This window comes from Eleutherodactylus coqui, chromosome 10 (assembly GCF_035609145.1).
Source record: "Eleutherodactylus coqui strain aEleCoq1 chromosome 10, aEleCoq1.hap1, whole genome shotgun sequence".
NCBI lineage: Eukaryota > Metazoa > Chordata > Amphibia > Anura > Eleutherodactylidae > Eleutherodactylus > Eleutherodactylus coqui.
Window position 1 is genome coordinate 75,067,341 of NC_089846.1, and position 12,253 is coordinate 75,079,593.

Sequence of the window (12,253 nt, forward strand, 5' to 3'; positions counted from 1 at the left end):
ATTATCATCACAGGCAGGATTACACTGAGAGGTGACACCTATATATAGATAACACAGAATCCAACATTCACAATAGTCACAGCTCACCTCCTCCCCTCCCTGCACACTGATCACTAGGAATAATAATAGTCTGACATTTCCTATTCTGTAGAGAAAACTTCTCATCTATCATCTCATTATCATTACAGGCAGGATTACACTGAGAGGTGACACCTATATATAGATAACACAGGATTCAGCATTCACAATAGTCACAGCTCACCTCCTCCCCTTCCTGCACACTGACCACTAAGACTAATAGTCTGACTCTTCCTGTTCTGTATAGGAAACTTCTCAGCTGTCATCTCATTATCACCACAGGCAGGATTACCCTGAGAGGTGACACCTATATATAGATAACACAGGATCCAACATTCGCAATAGTCACAGCTCACCTCCTCCCCTCCCTGCACACTGATCACTAGGAATAATAATAGTCTGACATTTCCTATTCTGTAGAGAAAACTTCTCATTTATCATCTCATTATCATTACAGGCAGGATTACACTGAGAGGTGACACCTACTGTATATATAGATAACACAGGATCCACCATTCACAATAGTCACAGCTCACCTCCTCCCCTTCCTGCACACTGACCACTAAGACTAATAGTCTGACTCTTCCTGTTCTGTATAGGAAACTTCCCAGACCCCATCTTATTATCATCACAGGCAGGATTACACTGAGAGGTGACAACTATATATAGATAACACATGATCCACCATTCACTATAGGTGATGTCACAGATCACCACCTCCCCTTCCTGCACAGTATCCACTATTCACAATAGGTGATGTCACAGTTCATCTCCTACCCTCCCTGCACAGTATCCACTATTAACAACAGGTGATGTCACAGCTCACCTCCTCCCCTCCTTGCACAGTATCCACTATTAACAACAGGTGATGTCACAGCTCACCTCCTCCTGCACAAGGACAATAATTCTTTGTAATCAGAAATTGCCCTACAGAATATTACAAGGTGCTCATCTGCTGCATGATATTTAGAAACCAAACTGCGCGTTCTGCAGTACGTGGAAGAGGCGGCGGGAGCTGGGGAGTCCCGTAAGACGTAGCACAACCTCCAGTGTTCAGACTGACTTTATTCTTCTCAGATGTTGCCCGCTCCTCTCATATGATCAGAGGGGTAAGTGGCTGTTGTAAAATGGTGTGCAGAGTCTCTAGGGGTGAATATAACGGGTCACATGATGCAGTACGGAGCTCAGGGAATGATACTTCTTAAAGCCATACCTCAGCCTCTCATGGACTCATGTCGTCAGGTTATGGGCGTCATACTAAGGGTTTGCTGTGGGCACACAATTCCACAGCTGTGCCTCGTGGTTCCGTGCCTCTTGAATCCATCCCGGGGTCAGCTGCATGAGGCGTCAGCTCTTGCAAAGAACATATTGATGTTGAAAAACACACAACTCCAACGAACATGAAAATATCCGTTTGGTCGTGTATTAGGGGATAATGGAGTAACAGCAAACACTCATGTTCCCTGCTAGGAACCAGAGGTGTGATTAAAAACCGGCACTGAATCCACAGCTGAGAAGCCACTCGTGGTTTTTCCATGACTTGGCGTAAAAACTCATCCAAAACTGCATCAATCATGGCAAAACTTCAAGCGGCTTTCAAGTGCAGTTTTTGATGCACTTTCAACCGTACCTGAACTGACCTGTCTAAGTCCGCCCTTAAAGGGACCCTCCATTCTCCTGTGCAGCAGTTACCTGATAGTCATCTTTTTCTCATGGTGGTTTATTATCTGCTCTTTATAATTATTGTGTAATAAATATCACTTCTTCATCTACTGACCTCCTGCTGAGCCTGTAATAGACTTATGTTATACACAGCAGCCAATCAGAAGCAGCAGAGCTGCAGAACAAGAGAGACAGCAGTAGTCTAAACCAATGAGGAAACACGTGCTGTATCTGCCTGCACCAATGATGAGGCAGGGGTGTGTCCTAGACTACCAGACTCCTCTGCCCTCATGGAGCTGAGACAAAACGCAGCCAAAGAGCAAGAACTGTAGAAAATAAGTAATCATCCCCTTCAGGTACTAACTTATCATTTTTGAACTCCTGACTTGACACTTTACGAGTGCATTCACATGAACGTATATCGGCTCGGTTTTCACGCCGAGCCGATATACGTCGTACTCATGTGCAGGGGGGGGGGGGAGGATGGAAGAGCCAGGAGCAGGAACTGAGCTCCCGCCTCCTCTCTGTCTCCTCTTCGCCCCTCTGCACTATTTGCAAGGGCTACAAAATCTCGCTACAAAACATCACTCATGTGAAAGAACCCATTGGAAACCATTAACTTCACAATGTAGCGATGTTTTGTAGTGAGATTTTGTAGCTCGTGCGGATACAGCCTAAATGTTAAAGGCGTTATCTGATTTATAAAGCCCATTTTATATACCCTGTTAGGAGATTCTAAGTTAATTGATGGGGTCCCTTGTTAAGAACCCTTGTCTATTAGTGAGAGCAGCTTCTAGAAAGCAACAGACCGCATAGGGAAGGGGGCTAGGGACTGGGGGGCGAGAGGGTTTAGAAAGGGTTAACAGAAGAAGCGACAAGGGGAGGGGTTGGGAGGAAAGGAAGTGTAGAGAGGAAGGGGAGGAGTCGGCAGTCCACGAGGAGAAGAGTCAGAGAGAAGACGCGTGGACCCATGCTACCTGGATTACAACTATAAAGAACAAGAATCCAGCTTTGTGGATCGGAGAATTATTGACCCTACATTTCCAGAAAACCGGGCAGCCTGTGAAAGAAGCCGCGGCAAGTAAGGACACAGACACAAGACAGTGAACGCTGCAAGCAAGGACCGAAGACCCAAGACGGAGGACGCTGCAGACAAGGAAAGGAAGACCCAAGATAGAGGTTGCTGCGAGTAAGGACCGAAGACCCAAGACAGAAGAATCAGGGAAGGCGGCATGGAGCAATTGATGCAGCAAATAAAGGACGCCGTGGCCAGCCAAGGACCGCAATGGCTGCTGCAGATGGCCGCGGAAGTAAGTGCCGCATCATCGGGAGAAGCCCCCCCGGACAGGAATATCCCAGAGCCGGTTCCCGCACCGGAGCCCCGCGGGAGACCCATCAGAAGACGCCTCCCCCCTGCCAGGCTGAGCCCAAGTCCGGCCGCGAAAAAGGGGGGAAGAGGAGGGAGCCCGGCAAGCAGAAGACCTGGTGGGAGCGTTTTGGCGCGGTCGCAGCGCAAAGGTCAGAGGAACAGTCGGGGCGCACGTGGGAGCGGCGCCGAAGTGCCGCGGATGAGCGAATCGGGACTTACCGGGATGTCGGAGATCGGCGGTGGTAAGTCCAGCGCGGGCGGGGGGTCCCCTGCGGCTGTCCGACAGGCGGCTGGGGGACAGCCGTTGCAGACTGTGAGTGGAGTCGGTGGAGGGCGGAGGGATCCGCGGCCGGGAAGTAGTCCCGGCGGAGAGGCGCTAATTTACCGCAGGAGCAGCGGGGGCTATGGGAGCGAGTCCCTGTACAGCCCGGAGCCGGAGGAGTCCTGGATGAGCAGGCAAAGGGGCCGAACGGCCTCCGGAGGAGCCGTTGAAAGCGCGCGCCCGGTGCTTAGGAGCGGGGGGGTGGAAAGGGGGAGGGGGGGGAGAGAGAGTAGTGAGGGTAGCAGCAGCAGCAGCGTGGAGCAGGCCGTTCGCGGGCTTTCTCACCCAACGCAGCGGGACGTAGCGTCCCAGGCAGAGGTGGCTGTTAGCAAGCGACACAGGGCATATGCAGCAAGTAGATATAGAACGCCTTATGGGGGGGGACATGTGAGAAAGAATGCCTACCATCAGAGTACCTCTCACATGAACGTTAGGGAGGAGGGGGCGGAGCTGGGTATGCAGGTCAGGAGGGAGCGAGTGTTGCCAGGGCCAGGTGCAACGGGCGGGGGAAAAGGGGGTAGGTGCGCACAATCTAGCTCTTCGGCGCCATCTTCAGGCGACGAATGCGCAAGCTGCGGAAGAACCCCTCGTGCAGGGCAGCACAAGCGTACAGAAGCGGGTCGGGACACCAGCGGGCGTAGCAGCCAAGTGGTGGAGGCTTGGGCTCCGCGGTCCACTTTTCATGTATTCCCGGCTTCTTCCGCAGATAGTATGCGAGCCGGTCGTAGCAGCAGGCAATGCGAAGCGATTGCAGCCTGCGGGGCTTCAGACGTACGGAGCCCTAAAAGCCGTGGTGTCGCTCACGATAGAGTTCAGGTACGACACGCGGCCCAAAGCCCAATGGTCCACAGAATGAGACCACCCGCCCCCGTTTATCCCTTGGCAAGACCGGAGGACAACAGAGCGGGTGAGTCAACATGTGCAAAAGTCTGGGGCACTGCATCGCCCGGTGATAACGATTTTATGGTAGCGCTAAAGGCGCTGGTTAAGCAATTTGATAAGAAAGGACTACCAGTGTCCTATGTGCATCCAGGGAGTCAAGGCTCGCCTGAGGTTGGTCTGTTGGCTCACGCACCCGGGGCTTCGTCCGTAGAGGCGAGCGGGACAAGCGAAGAGCTTGGAAAAGATGGTTTGCGGTTTGCGGATTCACTATTTTGTGGTGTTGCTCCGCTGGGCGTTGGCCTCGCGGAGGATGTTTTGGAGAAAATAAGAAACGGTGTGTATGTGGATATCTGGTCATTGTTGTCCGTGGAACATGTCGCTGTGGATAAGGAGCGTTTTTCGGAGCGTGGCGTCGACAAAAAACCGAGAATCGCTAAAACCTTCAGTAATTGGTTGCAAGCGATTTTGACCTTAGCACATGTTGTTTGTCAGCAGTATCCGCAAAAAGGTCCGGAACTGATGGTGTACATCAACACGATACACAGCGCCTACAAGCTGCACGGTGGTGCGGCTTGGTGGCGTTATGACGAAGATTTTCGTCGACGCATTTCCGGGGTGAAGAATGTCAGTTGGGCCACTAAGGCGACTGACGCCTGGATTCAGTTAATCCTAGCACAAAAACCTCCCAAATCGTTTTTTCCAGGAACCACCACAGGAGCCAGCTCGGGACAGCAGGCACCTGTGGTGCACAAGCCATCGGGTTCCTGCTGGGCTTTCAACGAAGGCCATTGTCGGTTCCTCGCGTCATGTAAATTTAGACACGAGTGTTCTTTCTGCGGAGGAGCACACGCAGCGGTGCGTTGCTTCAGACGCCAGAAGACATCGTCGGTTGCGGGCGTGCCCGCGGCTGGGAACAACCCCAGTGAGCGTACGGTACCTGGATTGGTGGTTCGCCAGGTATCACAGGAAGCAGGAGGCAAGCCTACTTAAAGCGGGTTTTACCTCTGGCTTTCTTATTCCCCATACCTCGGTTTCGGCGCTTACACTTAGTCCCAATTTAAAATCGGCTCGCGACAACAAGAGTTTGGTGATGGATAAGCTGCTTAAGGAAGTAGAACTGGGTCGCATGGCGGGTCCTTTCAGGGAGCCGCCGTTTGAGAATTTGCGGGTTTCTCCATTGGGGTTGGTCCCGAAAAAGGAACCTGGCAAGTTCCGGCTTATCCATCATCTGTCTTTCCCAACGGGTGACTCAGTCAACGACGGGATCTCAAAAGAGCAAACTGCGGTGTCATACACGTCTTTCGACAGGGCGGTAGAATTGGTACGGCAGGCGGGTCCCGGAGCTTTGCTGGCCAAGGCGGATATTGAATCGGCCTTCCGGCTGCTCCCGGTACACCCGGATTGTTTTCATCTTTTGGGTTGCCGGGTTGACGGGTTGTTTTTTGTGGATCTGTGCCTGCCCATGGGTTGCTCCATCTCGTGCTACTATTTCGAGGTTTTCAGTTCCTTTTTGGAATGGATGCTGAGATTCGAGACGGGCATCTCATCGGCACTGCACTATTTAGATGATTTCCTGTTCGTCGGTCCAGCAGGGTCAGAGATATGCGGTTTGCTGCTTGCATCTTTTCAGTCTCTGATGGAAAAGGCGGGGGTTCCGCTGTCGCGGGAAAAGACGGTCGGTCCTTTGTCGTGCCTCACCTTTTTGGGCATAGAGATAGACTCTTGCGAGATGGTTTTTCGGTTGCCAGAGGATAAAGTTCGAAGGTTGCGTCAAGTGGTGGAGACGGTTGGCGGTTCGCGAAAAGCTACACTGCATCAGTTTCAAGTTTTGACGGGCTTGCTGAATTTTGCTTGTAGGGTCATTCCTATGGGCCGCCCGTTTGCCAGGCGCCTGTCGCTGGCCACGGCGGGGGTTAAAGAGAAGCATCATTTCATAAGAGTTACAAAAGGTATTCGGGCAGACCTGCACGTGTGGCGGATTTTTCTCCAGGCTTTCAATGGTCAGGTGATCTGCCAATCGGCGGAACTGGCGAACGAGAGCCTGTCCCTTTTCTCGGACGCGTCGGGCGCATGCGGTTTCGGGATCATACTGGAGAACAGTTGGTGTAACGCTCCTTGGCCGGGGGAGTGGGTGTCCAAACGTTGGGTAAAGAACATTGCGTTACTGGAAATTTTCCCCCTGTTGGTGGCCATGGAAATTTGGGGAGCGAGACTGAAGGATAAAAACATATGTTTTTGGTCGGACAATCAGACGGTGGTGAGAGCTGTGAACAAGCAGTCTTCCTCGTCTGGTTTGGTTTTGGCGGTCCTTCGTCAATTGGTGTTGAGATGTTTGCGGTGCAACGTAAAATTAAAGGCAAGACACGTGCCAGGTATATTTAACAGAACTGCTGACGCTCTTTCTCGTTTCCAGATGGAGAGCTTCAGGGAGCTGCACCCGACGGCGGACGTCGAGGGGGTACGTTGCCCGGCTTTCTTGTGGGGGATGGTAGAAGAGAGCTCCTAATGCTGATTCGCAGCTCAGTTGCGGAATCGACATGGAGGCGGTATAGTAATATCTGGACAGCATGGATAGCGGCAGCGGGGGGGGTATTTCCCGACGAAGAGCAGGCGAGATCGGTGACGCTAGATACGCTAACGGACTTGCGAAAACGGGGCGCGTCGGCGGACGCGGCACGGAAGCACCTGACGGCGATCGCATTTTTGCTTAAGCTTCATGGCGCTCGCGATGTCACAAAAGATTTCGTTTTTGGACAGATAATCAAAGGTTGGAAAAAAGAGAAGTCGTCTAGAGACGGTAGACGACCTATAACTTTTGAATTATTGGGTGCAATGTTGGAAGGGTTGGATTTGGTCTGCAGTAACGAGCAGGAGGTAAGGTTGTTCCGGGCAGCTTTTTCGTTGGCCTTTTTTTGCGGCGCTGCGGCTGGGGGAGCTAGTATCCCCTAGCAGGACTAGACAGGGCGGCCTGCTTTTTGCGGACGCCCTAGTCGGCGAGCAGGATGTGAAGCTATGCATCAGGAGGTCCAAGACGGACGTCTATGGCGCAGGCGAATGGCTGCGGATAGCAGCTATAGGGTCAGCATGCTGCCCGGTCGCTCTGCTGAGAGATTTCATGAAAACACATAGAGGAGCGGGTCCTCTGTTAGCGCACGCGTCAGGCTCCCCGCTGACGAAGTTTCAGTTTAGGGCAGTCATGCGCACATGCCTGTCCAAGCTAGGTTTTGAGCCAAGTGAGTTTGGAACGCACTCGTTTCGGATTGGCGCAGCGACGTCAGCTTTTGCGTGCGGACTCAAGGGAGAAGAGGTGAAGAGGGTGGGTCGGTGGAGGTCGGAGGCCTACAGGTCTTATGTCCGACCGGATTTAAGAGTTTTGTAAACTTAGGATTATTAAGTTAGTTTGGTTGGTGTTTTTCTTTTGTTTTTTCCTTTGCAGTAGCAGGATGGACGGTTTGGTTGGTCGGCCATTCATATATTTATTGGGCCGAGAGGAGAGCGAGGGCACGGCCCATGGGGGCGAACTTGGGACTACAAGGAACGCAAGTGAGATGGCATGGTATTAGGGGCTTGCACTGGGCCAGGCTGCTCCGTGAAGTCCTGTATATCAGCAGATGGTCTCCGGAAAGGGTGATTCTGGTGATTCATGCCGGAGGCAATGATTTAGGGAAAATGAAAGTAGCGGAGCTAACGGCTCTAATAGAAGAAGATATGGTTCGTTTTAAAGAGTTTTTTAAGGATGTTATACTGGTGTGGTCAGACATCGTGGCGAGGAGATTCTGGAGGGAAGCAAGAGACGCGGAGGCCATCGAGAAGGTGAGAAGAAGTGTTAATTTCAAGATGTCGAAATTCGTTAAATCGTTAGGCGGAGTGGCAGTAAGACATTGGGAGCTGGAGAGGAGGGAGCCGGGTATGCTGAGGTGCGACGGGGTACACCTCAGCGACATCGGGATGGATACTTTCCTGTCAGGATTGCAGGACGGGGTCGAGGCGGCTTTGTCGCTGGCATGTGGGGGGCGGAATGCAGCGTACACGCTGCATCCTTCGTGGCGTTAGTTGGACTTTCCATGCCAGCGAAAAAGGAAGGCGTTTACAGGCCGTTTAGGGGCTTTCTCACGCCTGGTGCTGTTGATTGGACTTTGACTCGTTACGAGACTTTTAGGCATGGGAAGAAATAGGAGAGAAAATTAATAACGTTCGGTTAATAAAAAAGTTAATAAAGCTGTGGCCTTCCCACAAAAGTTTACGCCAGCAAGGTATAATTGTGTTTTATTATTATGTTGCGCCGTTACTATTTAGTATCTTATTGTTACGTTGGAGCAAGTTATAAGGTAAGAGGTAGTCCCCCCAGTCTAGAAAGCAACAGACCGCATAGGGAAGGGGGCTAGGGACTGGGGGGCGAGAGGGTTTAGAAAGGGTTAACAGAAGAAGCGACAAGGGGAGGGGTTGGGAGGAAAGGAAGTGTAGAGAGGAAGGGGAGGAGTCGGCAGTCCACGAGGAGAAGAGTCAGAGAGAAGACGCCCGCCCGCCCTCTGGTCAGAGGGGGAGGATGTGTTCGCAATTTGCGCGGAAGGACTTTTCACTGCGTTTTAAGTCGTCACAGCTGTTGGCGTTAGTTGGACTTTCCATGCCAGCGAAAAAGGAAGGCGTTTACAGGCCGTTTAGGGGCTTTCTCACGCCTGGTGCTGTTGATTGGACTTTGACTCGTTACGAGACTTTTAGGCATGGGAAGAAATAGGAGAGAAAATTAATAACGTTCGGTTAATAAAAAAGTTAATAAAGCTGTGGCCTTCCCACAAAAGTTTACGCCAGCAAGGTATAATTGTGTTTTATTATTATGTTGCGCCGTTACTATTTAGTATCTTATTGTTACGTTGGAGCAAGTTATAAGGTAAGAGGTAGTCCCCCCAGTCTTCTCTGGAGGACCCAGTATGTCTCTGCATTACATGGATTTCAATGGAACTGTGTAATGGTTCATTTGTATCAAGAATGCAGCTGATCGCTCAGGGTCCCAGCAGCGGGACATCGTGGATATTACTAATTCTCAGAGGCTCTACAAAAAAGTATTTCCAAAGCAGCAAACTCGCAAGTCCCCTCAGCACATGGAGTTGGGGATTGGCTGATATTTACCCATCAGGGAGGCGTCTGATTGGCTGCAAACTTATTCTGCAGCAGGGCAACGACCCCCGGCCAATGTCATGAAGAACTATCTTCACTGTTGGGAAGAACAAGGAGTCCTGGAAGTGATGATTTGGCCCAACAGAGCCCGAATCTCACATCATCCAGTCTGTCTGGGATTACATGAGGAGACAGAAGGATTGGAGAGAACCGACATCCACAGAAGATCTGTGCTTAGTCCTCCAAGATGTCTAGAACAACACCGATCTTCTATTTCTACAGACCCAAGTTTAGAGTCTCAATGTATACAGATTCTGCACCAGACCTTTCATTTATACAAACCGTAGACCAGACCCCTAACAATACAGACCCCAGACCAGACCCCCCCCCCCCCCCCCCCATCCTTAAAGACTCAGACAAGACATACGGATACTCACCTCTTCACTCCCGGCCACCACTGCAGACAACATCCTGACACCCCCAGGGGTGGGAGGTATAATTTAACCCCTTAACTCCCCATAACGTAAGGGTACGTCATGGGAGCGGGGTACTTCCCGCAAAATGACGTACCCTTACGTCATAGGGATAGTGCGAGATCATTGCAAATCTCGCGCTATCCCGCAGCAGGAGCCGGCTGTCACTAGTAGTCAACCTCCCACTGCGACAGCGGGGGGCATCGGAGATGCGCCCACCCGCCGTTAACCACCCGCGCGCTCCCTCTATGACTTCAGCCAGCTCTCGCGATTACATCGCGAGAGCATGGCTGGTTGCTATGGCAACAGGACACTAGATACCGGCGTCCTGTATTGCCATTGCCTAAAATCGCTATAGTAAGCAATAAGGCATGGCAGGAGAGAAGTCCTGCCATGCCTTATCGTAGCGATCATTAGTGCTGCACTGTAAGTCCCTCAGAGGGAAACAAATGGTGTAAAAATAAGAGCAAAATAAAGTACAAAAAATAAAAATGTAAAAAAAAAGTCAAAAAACAATTTTTTATGCTTTTTCTCATATTAGCATAAAAAAAAAAAAAATCCCACATGTTTGGTATTGATGGGTTTGTAACAACGCATACAATAAAATGAACGTGCTTTTTCTTCTGCACGGCAAAAAGCGTAAAAAAAGCGCTAAAAAGACTAAGGCAAAATGCTAATTTTTAGCATTTTGCCTCCCAAAAAACGCAATAAAAGTGATTAAAAAAAAAAGTGCCCCAAAATGGTACCAATAAAAACTACAGCTCGTCTCGCAAAAATAAGCCCTCATAGAGCTCCGTCCATGGAAAAACATAAAAAGTTACAGGACTTTGAATGCAGGGAGTTTAGAAAAAAATAATAATTTCCAAAAAAAAGGGTTTTTATTGTGGAAAAGTGGAAAACCCTAATAAAATATAAGAATTTTGGTATCGTTGTAACCGTACCGACCCACAGAAAAAAATGTTGTGTATCATTTATGCTGCATAATTAATGCTTTAAAAAAAAATCTATGGCAGAATTGATGCATTTTCTCTCCCTACGATGATAAAAAAAATGATAAAAGTTTTACAATATAGTCTATGTACCCTGTAAAGGAAATTATTTGATTGTAAGGTATTATAATATTTATATGAATTTAAAATGCGCAATGAGAGACACCATTGAAATATACCAGGAGAAGTTACTTCACAAACTAGGGACATATGTCTAGATGAGATAAGAATATCAAGAAGCTTCCACATGTTAGCTGAAGGGGCCCTAGGAATAACAAGATACTAAGGGAGGGGTTGACGCCTCACACTAAGACTAGAGAATAATGTTCATAAACTAGAAATATGTGGATGTGTATATATATGGATATACATGTATGTATATGTATATATGTGCATATGTATGTGTATGTATATATGAAGGTGCACATGTATGTATGTGTGCCTATATGTATGTAAATGTGGGTATATAAGTAATATTTAATATTACACCACAGTCAGATGAAAAGGACTACACAAAATGGCCGACCACATGCTTTGCTAAAGTACAGGGAATACATATGTTTTGATAAGATAAGGACTTCGAGCTACTTGGGCCCCTCAGCACTCCATCAAGAGGTTATTCACTGCTGACTTGGAAGATTCTGGAAGGTATGCAAATGAAGGGTTAAGTTGACCTATGACAAATGTTGGATTGGAAACTAACCAATAAACTGCATAGTTAATTGTCCAATGATGTTGCGACACCCCATTGTAAGGGGACTATAAATAAAGATGCCCGACATCGATTTGTTGGGAATTCTTTGATGAATCCATAACTGTGTGGGCTCTGTCATTTAATTCCTCCGTCATATGACGTACTGAACTCTAGGTGTGGGCAGCCCTACTGCACGGGTCACCTAGACTTCGGTCGCAGGGTACACTCTGCTGTCCCTCATCAGGCTATCGCTGTAGCATGGGTCATATGACGTCATTCACAAGGTACACTCCGCTTTCCGTAGACGGCTATATATATTTTTGCCGCGACATACCCAAACATGGTACTAATAAAAACTACAGTTCGCCACGCAAAAAACAAGCCCTTATACGGCCGCATCGACGGAAAAATAAAAAAGTTATGGCTGGTGAAAAATGGAGATGAAAAAATACCAAAAATCGTTTGGTCCTCAACGTCAAAATAGGCCGTGTCCTTAAGGGGTTAAAAAAGTTTTGGCAGCCACGAGAAAGTCACTGCAGAGTTGTGTTCATGAAGTCACAATGGGCAGGATTTGCTGCAAAGGAAAGTTGCTACCAAAGTGTTGACAAAGGGAGGGAGATGTGCCATAAAGGGGAGAGATGTCTGCAGAGGTTTGGCTGATACCTGAAA